This window comes from Cupressus sempervirens, chromosome 9 (genome assembly GCF_028749045.1).
Source record: "Cupressus sempervirens isolate cs-2001-9-10 chromosome 9, ASM2874904v1, whole genome shotgun sequence".
In the NCBI taxonomy this organism is placed as follows: domain Eukaryota; kingdom Viridiplantae; phylum Streptophyta; class Pinopsida; order Cupressales; family Cupressaceae; genus Cupressus; species Cupressus sempervirens.
The window spans coordinates 164,338,046-164,350,370 of record NC_143126.1 but is presented as its reverse complement, the minus strand read 5'-3'; the positions used below and the strand labels follow the sequence as shown (position 1 = coordinate 164,350,370).

At 33.9% G+C, this 12,325-nt stretch overlaps 1 pseudogene; it reads left to right on the top strand.

Moving 5' to 3' along the window:
* The first annotated feature begins 3,043 nt into the window (after positions 1-3,043).
* Positions 3,044-3,688, top strand: LOC149538018 (protein MIZU-KUSSEI 1-like; annotated as a pseudogene).
* Positions 3,689-12,325: the final 8,637 nt, after the last annotated feature.

Below are 12,325 nucleotides of genomic sequence, written 5' to 3'. Positions count from 1 at the left end.
GGTAACTGATTCACCCCTCCCCTCTTAGTTACTCAAGTCTTATATTTTCAATATGTGTGTGTGTGTGTGTGTATGTGTGTGTATGTATATATGTATATGTATATATGTATATGTGTGTGTGTGTGTGTGTATGTGTGTGTATGTATATATGTATATGTATATATGTATATATGTGTGTGTATATATGTGTATATATATATGTATATGTATGTGTATGTGTATATATATGTATATATGTATATGTGTGTGTGTGTGTGTGTGTGTGTGTACATATGTATATATAAATATATATATGTATATTCTTCATCTAATGTATGAGTCTATCTTTGACTTTTTCAATGCACAAGAACACTACCTCATACACTAAGTTAAGAAGACTGAATTGTGTGGACCTATACACACAAGACCAATGTGGATGGTTGAGAGGAACTTAGAATTTTTGAAGGCTTTGGCTATACAAAGAGCACATTCTAATGGTTCTATGGTAGAGGGATACATGGTATATCATAATATGGTGTACATTACTAAATACCTTCCTAAGTTCATGAAAAAGATCCATATAGATCACATTTGGGATCCCAACTCCATTAAGAAATTTGAAGGGGAGTATTAGGAGTAAAAGTAGAATGAGGAAAGTGATGGGAAAATATTCTTAATCTTGTATAGATAAATAAATACATGCATGCATGCATAACTACATACGTATGTATGTATGTATGTAGGCATGCATGCATGTATGTATCTATACAAGATTAAGAATATTTGCCTATCACACTTTTCCTCATCAAGTACTCACCTTCTAATTTGTTAATGGAGTATAATGGTAGGGGTTGGGTAATTTGCATCTAACCTGTTCATCCTATATCCTCATGAACACCCCTGCATAGCCTATAATTTATAAGGGCTCAAGGAATGTTATACATGTAGCATGTGTCATAACCCCATGTTTGTGATTGATATGTATTGTCCTAAATATAGATATATGTATTTAATTATTTATCTAAATATATTAATGGGTATGTGAGTGAAATAATATTTATTAATATAATAATGTGGTTAATAAATAATAATAGTTATATTAACATATGAATAAATTTGATATATTACAACTTTAATAATATGACCATTTCATGTTATGCCTTATAGTCTATACATTCAAAAAGATATACATATTATTGAGTTGTGCAATCTTCAAGAATACAACCAACACATACGATACAATCTCATAAGATATGTTTACCTAAGGTTGCATTCTTCCAATATATAGAAATAAGATATCACAATTAAGACATCAAACAAATTATGATGAGGACATCATAATAGTATTATTTACTAGTAATACACATATTGACTGTAGACTTCTTTGTAATATCATTCATTCTTTACATTTCTAATAATATTGACATGTCAAGTTGTCCAAAGAGGTTAGTGGAAGAGACTCCAACATTTATCTGCATGATAATGTCAAAACCCTTAGCTGTCTAATATATGATAATGATTTGTAAATAATGTTGGCCTAAACATTTAGAAAGTGGAATCATAGTTTTGGTTGATTGAATATGCCATCCCATCAATGATATGTCAAATCAAAATCTATAATTTTGTTTATAAGAGACAACAATCTTTTGAAGATTAAGTATGAATATAATATAGACATGGATAATAACAATATTACAAATTAGCTACCTTACGAATGGATAGACAAATCATTTGTGATTATGATCAATAGTTATAGGTTGAAGAAGAGTCACAATGATAAACAAGGGGCACAAGTGCCAAAGTTCCCGCTTTTAGTATGGTGGGTTTTGGAGTAAGAATTAAGTTGCACAACTATGTCAAATTTATTTATGAGCTTGGAGTGTTACTGGACATGTAAATCATTGTACTCGAATCAATGTGATTCGTGTATGATAAACTCTCAATGACATGGGTTGCATGTGTCATTTAAGGAGCGACTGGAATAACAAGCTCTAATGATTTTATATGGTGCATCTAGTTTCAACGTTTTTAGATTAGAAAAAGTTTTCAACTAGATACTAATTTCATATCATAGATAACTTGGTAAGTTTTTTATTTTAATATAAATTAGAACTTGAATCTATTTGTCCGTCTCACTACAAGCACGTGTATATATATATATATATAATGTATACATATTATGACATCACCACATGTTTTATGGTATACTAAAAAGATTAAAAGTTTTGTAGAACATCTCTAACTTCAACATATCTTAGTCAATCACTTCCTTCATAATTGCATCAATTATACAAATATCTAACTCAAGTAACTCTTATCATTCAATTATTAGTAAAACAATTAAATAATAATATTGAATATTGAATCCATTTATATACATGGAAAATGATCTAATAGACAAACATATGCCAATAGTAGTTATGGTGGGGCACACTTATTTATTCAATTCAAAATATCATCATTACTTCATTTAAGATGTTTAAGACATATAATAATATTGCTTAAAAAAATATTATCTAATATAAATTTTGTGAAATTAATTTTTTTATCAAAATTTATATTCTAAGAATATTATTTAAATTTTCAACTAATAAATTTTTAAAAAAATTGATAATCACTTTTTAATCAAATTGATATATCTTCTATTTTTGTCCACTTTTAGTCTCTTGCTTTTCCGAGTCAGAATAGAACATTATTGCATGTTATCTGAATTCTCTATATTCTGTTTGTCCATGCAGAACTTACTTCTAAAACCTCTGAGATGTGACATCTTGCACTCTCTTTTGAAATGTGGCGAATGAAATTTTATACAAGTGTTGATGGTGATCAGTTACTCGACAACCTTAGGTAGCATCCATCCTCCCTGATCGTGCGGAAATAGGAGGTTTAGAACAAGTATGGACATCTGTCAAAGGCTTGAGGCTATGAGTAATTTTAGGCCGTGCTTTGGTCCTGCTAAGCCCCATACTGATGTATGTAGGAACAGTGGAAAGATGGAATAAATAATGGAGACATCAGAGATTTTAGCTTTCATGTCGACGATAGCAGAGGCGTGCTTCAAGGCATGGGTACGTCCAAGAATGAAAATGTGATGATGAAACCAACAACCAGAGATAAAAATAAGCTTGTCCTAATTCATTCTGGAGGAAAGTGGACAAAGCCTTAGAAAATTTTTGTTCATCCAAATTTTCACAACTTGAAACTCTCCTTATAGATTTCTCTGAATTCCTGCAGGCTCCTTGGGTTCTCCATCCACATCGAACTGCATTACGGGCACACTGTTTGGTCATGGAAAGGGTTGCATCCACCTGGAAGTGTAGGAAAATACTAAATCGCCATCATTTCTACTTCTTCAATTAGGAATGCCAATAGTAACTGGACTGGTCAAAATTGCACTGGAATGCAAGAAGACTACAGGCAGAGGGAAATTGTTTTAGGAGCCCGTGTGGGAGATGTATTGTAATGGAGTGGGGTGCAGAAAAAGGACGATTTATTTTGAATCAGACATGAAGGTGTTGAACACTATTAAGGAAATTTACATTGGAGATAGTGTGCTTCCTTTAGATTTGGAGGGAATGGAAGGTGAGTTGATGGACATGAGAGCAAGGTTTGAGAGAGCTGTCGGATGTAAGGAGTTTGAGGCCCATTTTACAGGATGGATCCTGATGGCAGTGGACTTGAGCTCAACATTTTTTTGCTTAGGATTTGACTTTTTCTCCTTTTCTTGTTTTCTTGTGTATATTTGAGATTGCATCATTTTTTGTTGAAGTGGGTGTCTCATGCCCTTTCTTGCTGTTGCTTTGAACTATTGTATGTAATAGCAATTAGAGTGTTCTTATCAATTTTATACTGTTTAGAAAACTTGTAGTACAACCCCATGTTTTTAAGGCATGTGTCCTTTGAAAAGGGGTTAAAATTGTACTTTTTGTTCATTAAAATGTTCCAAAATTGACCTAACAATTTTTAGATAGAGAATCACAGTGAATAGTAACCGTAAAAAAAAAAATCATTGTTTACTATTTCAAGTTGGTTTTCCTAAAAAAGAAATCTAACTTCCATCTAAAATTGGATTTTGTTGTATGTGTGAGATCTTTAGTCTTCTGAGTGCTTGGTTGGATGTATTCTTTCTTATGTTCACAAGCTTGGGGATTTGTAGAGACTGGATCTATCATCAAATTCTTTCTCATGCTCTCTTCTTGGGTAGCTTTTGAATCTCTCTCAGTTGTAGTTCCTTGATCCAAGCAAGGCTTTTATAGAAATGCACCCATATCTTCTAATTGACATGACGACTATGTAGGAAAAGGACCTACAAATTTTGGGTAGCACATGGGTCATCGAAAAGATGATGAAATGGCATTAAAAAAAGTGCCTGTGGAAATGGAGGCCCAAGGATACATAGAAATTGGACTCAGGACAATTACAGACCATTTTGATGGAGGAGTTGTAGGGGATTGAGATGGAGGAGATTTTGTCAAGAACTTTTGTATGTACTACTACTAGTGCTACAACAAGGGGCATTTCTTGGGAGCTTTGGATCGAGCAGCCCAATAACAGTGGTTGAAGTGTAAATGTTATTAGTTAAAGTGTAATATTTGCAGCTGTCCCAATCTTCTTCTTTAAATCTTTACCTTTCTTTAAATCTTTACCTGCAAAATTTAGAAAATAAAGTAGATGAATATTTATCTGTTGAATCAATCTTCGAGCATTCAGCAGATTTTATGCATGTATAACATGTTCTAGCTTTCAAGGAAGCTTCCAGAATGGGGATAATGAGATTTAAAGTTGTTTTTATTTTGTTTTATAACAAATTGTTTCTTATAACAAATTGTCTCTTTTTGTTGAGAAAATGTTTTTCCGATTGCCTCAACCAATTAAAATTCAAAAAATCAAATTATTAAAAATAAGCATTAATAACTAACTATTAGATTGCCAATACAAGGAATTTAATTATTTGTTTCCATTGGTTATTGACCAAGTCAAATAAAAAATTGTGGACTAAAGGAAAGCAAAAGTGAACTAATAATAATAACTCATTGTTGAACTAATAATAATAACTCATTGTTGATAACTAATAAGAGATCAAAGTTCATCAACTTTTTGAAAGAACACAGCCCATGGTCATAGAAATATAAAGAAATGATATAACCCACTTCATATAAGATGCAATTCACGTTAGGAAACAAACATGAAGCAAATGTCCATCATTTGAAGAAAAAATGTAATTAATAGATTTCCCAATGTCATTTGCAAATTGAAATACATTCTACCACCAACATAAACATGCAATGAACATGAATTATATGGAATATGAACTTTTATAAAGTGGGATAATGTTGCATGACCATCCAACAATTAAAGGGTCGATTCTTAATAAGAAAAAATGGCACAATAAACTTGGAGAAATCTGCAAACAATGGAAGAAAGAAGAATATTTATATTATTGGCCAATAAATGGATACAAACATAGACCAAGAGATTTCATTCGAGATCAATCAAATCTGACTGTATGGGTGTAGCCATATGTACGATAAAGGAATGCTTAAGAATCTAACCAATCAATGTAATCAAATGTGCTTGACAAATATGTTCAAGTTGTGATTTGATTGTGACTAGCAAAGAAAAAAGCTTATTATTGGATGTGAAAGACCAAGGTTGGAATCGTTCAAACATAGTCTTGAGGGATAATGTAAGTATACGGTATGTATGTATTATTTTCTTCTTTTGATTTTATTTCAATATAATGAAATATTATATTTCATTATGTTTTGAATTTCTAGATTTAATATGGTCATAATAAAACATTTTGAATAATATGTAACCAAGTGAATATATATATATACATATCAGGCTTCGGCTTGCTTCCAGACTCTGTACATATATACATATACATATATATATTTATAGACATATACATATATATAAGATGTTTTATTTATAAAGATATATTTTATATTTTATAAAATAATAATAATAGTTCTTATGATTTGAATGGATTGATCTTAACTCTTTGTATCAATATAAAAGATGGGTGGAATTCCTCTTTGGCTTGCACCAGAGTTTTTAGAAATCAAACTCCTGGTGCCAGTATCAAATATGATTAGCATTCCCATTTGGTTGACACAATGGAGGTGAAATATAGACTCTTAGTGTTAGTATCAGAGGTGGGTGTAATTACCCATTTGACGAACATGATAGAGATGGATATTTACTGTTAGTATTAGAGATCGAAAAAATCCCTATTTGGCCAACACTATCTAAATGTATACAACCTCTATAATGTTGGTATGTGAGAATCATCTCCATCTGACCAACATGGATGGGGTTAGTATAGTGGGAAGAATATTATGATGATGTCAACATATGCATATGTGAATCTTAAAGGGTACACTAGAGAGAAGATAGTCAAATAAATAAGGGTTAGGAAACCCATTCTAGAGACATCTTTAATGTTTGGATTAAGATAGAGGGGTAGAATAGTGCAGTTAGACTTATTATTGTTTGAATTCTAACATTTATTTTGCAGATATTGATGTTCCCATATAACCCTAAATAGAGGGGACATTACAACATATTAGACTAGTTCTAGAGTAGCCCTTTACATCTTTATTAGTTGATCGGTGTGAAAAAACTATGAGGGAATGATGAACTGTAGTTTTCCATAATTGAATCTAACGGGGTGTTGAGTTGAATGGTAGCAATCTATTAAACCAGCCCTTACCTTTTCTTTATCTTATAGTAGGGGGTATGTTAATCTTCGATATACATTAGTTATAAATTTCTAGTTTATTTTTGTAAAGCTTCTCAAGAGTGGAATGCACTACATTTGTATGTTGCAAACAATCTTTGATTGAATGATGGTATGAATTCAATGATGTCAAAATTTGGGTTGTGCATTATCATAGGAAGGTGCATTGTAATGGAGATTTTGATGTTATACTATGATTTGGTATATGGTTTAAGAGATAAATAGGTGTGTATAAATATATTATTTTTCCATATTATTATTTTTTCAATTACAATGATGGATGTGTGTGTGTGTGTGTGTTATTTTTTGCTTATATTTTTACATGTTTGACATATTGTAGGTAAAACACCACAAGGCTATGTGGTGCAATGGTCATAAGTTTTACATCAAAAATTTGGATGACATGAAGTTTAGGTGACTAACATTTCATCTAGAAGCAACATACATCCTCAAGTCTTAGAAAATTGATACCATGGGATTTTGGATTGTATACTTGAGTGTGACTTTAGGTCCTTTAAATTAATTATTTTCATCATCTAATGGTATGGGCTATGACTAAATGAAAATGATCCTAATAGAACTATTTTTGAATATTTTAATAGATTTAGAATGGTTAATAAAAGGTCATTTGAGCGAGCTAGAAATGAGTCCTGTGTTATTTCCAAGATAATATGAGAAGATATTTTACTAAGAGGTTCCACATAAATTGAGTTGGTCATTTTTTGTTGGACATGATCCAAAAGTAATGTTGGTAAAGTATAATGTGATGGAAGAAGAAGATACCAAAGAAGTAGAAGATTTAAATGATGATCATGATCAACAGTTACTTGATGATGTTCCTGGCAAAAATATTCATGAAGAAGAAGAAGATAATGAGGACAGTGAAAATAATGATGATGTGTTGGAAGTTTATTGGGAATCTAAGATACTAAGAGGGGGGTGAATTAGGATCTATAAAAAATTTATCATTTAAAACAACTTAATTGTATTCACCATATTAATCGTCTCATATCTAGCTTATGCATAACATAACTTGAAATATCAAATACTGGAATAAATCTAAGTATCACATTCATGCAATATAAACACATAACACAAAAAAATGGTAACCCAGAAACCCTCCAAGGTGAAGGTAAAATTGGGATGAGGATGACACCCAAAAATCCTCACTATTGTAGTAACAAAGTTTACCTATTAGGACTACAATTTTGATCACTTCTAATGACCTACCTTATGAGGGGTCTACTCTATTAAAAGATTTACAAGATATTTAGGTCTTACCTTGATTGAAGGATTTTACACTTATAATGAAGTAAGGACTCAGTTAAGAGATTTATGAAGGTCTATTTTTTATTAAGTAAAATAGGTTTTTTACAGGAGTTTCTGAAACCCACCAGTTAACAACATAAAAGCTACTAAAAGTTCAGATCTAGCAACCAAGAAATAGAAGGAAAAATAGGCCTAACCTGACCAATAGATGAAAACAAAAAAATAAAAGGCCAAAAGCCAGGGAAGGAAAAAAATTTAGGACAAATGATCAGGGCACTAATTCTTTAGCCAACTCTGCTTTCTTGAGCTCCAAATCTTCCATGGCCTTAGCCTTGTCTATCTTTGATTGGTTATCATTTAAGGATACCTCCTCTACCCTCTTCCTCTTTTCCACTCTCCTTTTGCTCAGGCTCTCACCCTACAAAGAAGTATTCTCATCAGTCACCCTAGTTTCCTCTTTGTCCTTTTCCTCCTTCCCCTTTTTGCTTTCCTCTATCATCGTGTGTAGCTAAATGATGTTATCATTAAGACTTTTAATAATGTTAAGGCTCTTGTTAGCTGAGCTATGGAGAGAGCTCTCCATCCTTTCCACTCTTTTTTCAATCTTAGAAACCTTTACATCCAACTTGCTAATTCTGACATTCTTGTTCCCCCCCCCCCCGCCCTCTGATTTTTCCTGCCCCTGCATCCTGAATTTAATCTCCTTGATTTCATGGAAGATCCATTTAATGGATTGGAAATTGTCCACCAAACTATTGTGGGCATTGTTTAGGAGGTTCATCCCCATTTCCTAAGCATTGTCGCTAAGAATCACCAAAGCCAAATCAATGACTCTTCCAAGTAAATTTTGTCATCCCTTCCCTCCAAAACCTCTGGGTGGATATGTTCTCTAACTAGACCCATTTTCATAGTACTGGCATGAAAATTCTTCCATGTAGTTTTCCTTCCGTTTGCATCCAGAGTAACAATAGTATTAGTCAAGCCCTCTTCATGTTTTCTCTCTTCCAAAGCTTCAATATTGCTCTCCTTACCCTTACCATGAGCCTTCTCAACTTTTTCCTTCCCTCCTCTTTTCCTTTTGATCGAGCTATCCACTTTCCTACTTACTTATTCCTTACTAGTGTCCTCCTCTCTCACATTTCCCTCCTTATTCATATCCATCCCCTATTCCTCATCATTATAATCCTCCTCCAAGTTTTCCTCTCACTTTATCCTTCTATCCATTCCTTTCCCTAGCTTCTTTTTCTTCTTCCTACTCATATCCTTCATGAATTTAGCCACCTCCTCTTCGTCTTCTGAGTACAGACTAGCACTATCCTCTATATCTGATGGGAGGTAAGAGCTATCTGTCTCCTCTGAAGAATCCACTTTTTGGGCAACAACCCTTCCATGAATTTGAGCTTTAAAATGCTCATATATGAGTAATAACAACCCCTCATGGAAGGTTTTATTAGCGTACACTTTCTTCTTATAATCCATAATACTCTTATTTTCAAAGAAAAATAGGTAGAAGGGGATGGAAATTTTAGTTTCATACTTGAAATGGTTTAGGATAATGAAATGGTGGATTTGAATCCTATCAAAACTTGTGTTGAGCATAATATAGGAAATAATAGCCCTTAAGACAAACCTTCATATTTTCTTAATAGATGTGGGTTCATAGTAGGCACCAGTCTGTTAGATTGTGGTGACTGATCAGGAAAGTATTGTACATACTTCATAAATAGTGGGGTTCGGGGCATCGCCCCGAAAAAAAAAAATTTTGGAAGTAGCCGACATGGTAGCCGACATATTATGGCCGACATGTTATAACCCTAAAGCAGTTTAATACTTGTATAAAAGGGGCTTAGGGTTGGGTATTTTTTCATATGTGGTGATACGAAATTGGTTCTTGCGACGGTATTGAGCTGTAAGGGATTACGGATTGTAATCAGGTTGTAATCACTGGATTGTAATAAGATCGAACTTGCTGTTTGGTGGACGTAGCCCAGGGATTGGGTGAACCACGTTAAATCTTGGTGCCTTGTGTTCATTTCTGTGTGTTCTATTATTTTCTGTTATTGGTTATATTTGCATGTAGTTTTTATTTCTGTCCGTGGTTTATCCTAACAAGTGGTATCAGAGCAAGGTTGTCTTTCAGTTATCCTCTGCAGGAAAGTCTCACGGTTAAGTGGGAGTCTCACAGTTGAGTGGGAGCGATGGCAGATGAGGGTAAGATGAGGGTTGACAGGTTTAATGGGCAGAACTTCCAGTTATGGAAGATGCAAATGGAAGACTATTTATATCAGAAGGATTTATGGAAGCCGTTGGAAGGAAAAGCCAAGAATCAGGGAACTATGTCAGAGGCTGAATGGGATCTTTTGGACAGAAAGGCACTCGGAAGCATTCGGTTATGCTTGGCACCATCGGTGGCATTTAATATTACAAAAGCAAAGACGACAAAAGATTTGATGAAAACCCTAATGACACTGTATGAAAAGCCCTTCGCTTCAAATAAGGTATTTCTCATGAAGCGTTTATTTAATATGAAAATGGCAGAAGGTGGATCTGTTGCAGATCATTTAAATGATTTTAATACTATTACTAGTTAATTATCTTCTGTGGGTATCAATTTTGATGAAGAAATTAGGGCTCTCTTGATTTTGTGTTCTTTGCCTGAAAGCTGGAATGGCTTGGTAATGGCGGTGAGTAATTCTGTTCCTGGATCTAGTACCCTAAAATATGATGATGTGATCGGTGTTATTTTAAGTGAGGAAACTCGTAGAAAATCCTCAGGTGGATCTACATCAAGAAGTGCTTTAAATGCACAAAGTAGGGGCAGAACGATTGAAAGAGGAAGTAACTCTGGAAATCGTGGGAAATCAAGAGGAAAGTCAAAGGGGAGGAGGTCTCAATCGAGAGGACCAAATGATTGCTGGTACTGTGGGAAACCAGGGCACAAAAAGAAAGATTGTTGGACTCGAAAGAAAAATGAAGGAGATAAATCAGATGGAGACAAAGAGGCAAATGTGGTAAGTAAAAAATCCGAAGAGGATGCTTTGCTTCTGTCTTTAGAGAGTGTTGATGATTCATGGGTTTTAGATTCTGGTGCTTCTTTTCATGCTACACCTCATAGAGGTTATTTCATTGATTATGTCCAAGGGGATTTTGGGCTTGTTTATTTGGGGGATAATGGACCCTGTCAGATTGTTGGAAAGGGAAAAATTAAGATTAAGTTGTAGAATGGGAATCATTGGCTACTACATGAGGTAAGACATGTTCCAAAACTAAGTAAAAATTTAATTTCGGCAGGGCAACTCGGTGATGAGGGTTGTGTAGTTACTTTTAATGATAAAAATTGGAAGGTTTCAAAAGGTTCCCTTGTAGTAGCAAAAGGTGTGAAAGTAGGCACCTTATATCTTTGTACAGGTCATATTGTTCCTTCTACTTTGATTGTTTCAGAGAAAAATGAATATTCAGGAACAATTACTACAGTTGAGCAGGGAGAACAAATAGCTGCTGTAGATTCTGATACAGCGTTGTGGCACAATAGACTTGGGCACATGAGTGAGAAAGGTATGAAAGTACTTCATTCAAGGAAAGTTTTACCAGGTCTAAAATGTGTGAATATGGATTTCTGTGAAAGTTGTGTGTATGGAAAACAAAAGAGAGTGAGTTTTGTAAAGACAGGGAAGGAAAACAAAAAGGAGAAATTAGAGCTTGTGCATACAGATGTACGGGACCGGCTCAGGTATCTTCCCTTGGTGGCTCTCATTATTATGTTACATTTATTGATGACGCAACTAGAAAAGTATGGGTTTATTTCCTTAGACAGAAATCTGATGTATTTCAAACTTTTAAGAAATGGAAATGCTTGGTTGAAAATGAGACTGGTAAGAAATTAAAATGTCTCAGATCTGATAATGGTGGTGAGTATTGCAGTCATGAATTTGAAGATTATTGCTCCACTAATGGTATTCGTAGACAAAAAACTGTTCCAAGGACTCCACAGGAAAATGGAGTGGCTGAACGCATGAACAGGACTATAATGGAGCGCACAAGGAGCATGAGGTTGCATGTTGGGTTGCCCTTACACATGTGGGCGGAGGCTGTCAATACTACAGTATATTTGATTAATAGAGGTCCCTCTACTCCTTTGGGTTGTGGTATTCCAGAGGAAGCATGGACTGGTAAGAAGGTGAGTTATTCTTTTCTCAAGACCTTCGGTTGTGAAGCTTTTGCTCATATAGACTCTGAAAATAGAACCAAGCTAGAAGCTAAATCAAAGAAATGTGTCTTTGTTGGATATGGCATTAATGAATTTGGCTATAGGCTTTGGGATTTTGAAAATCA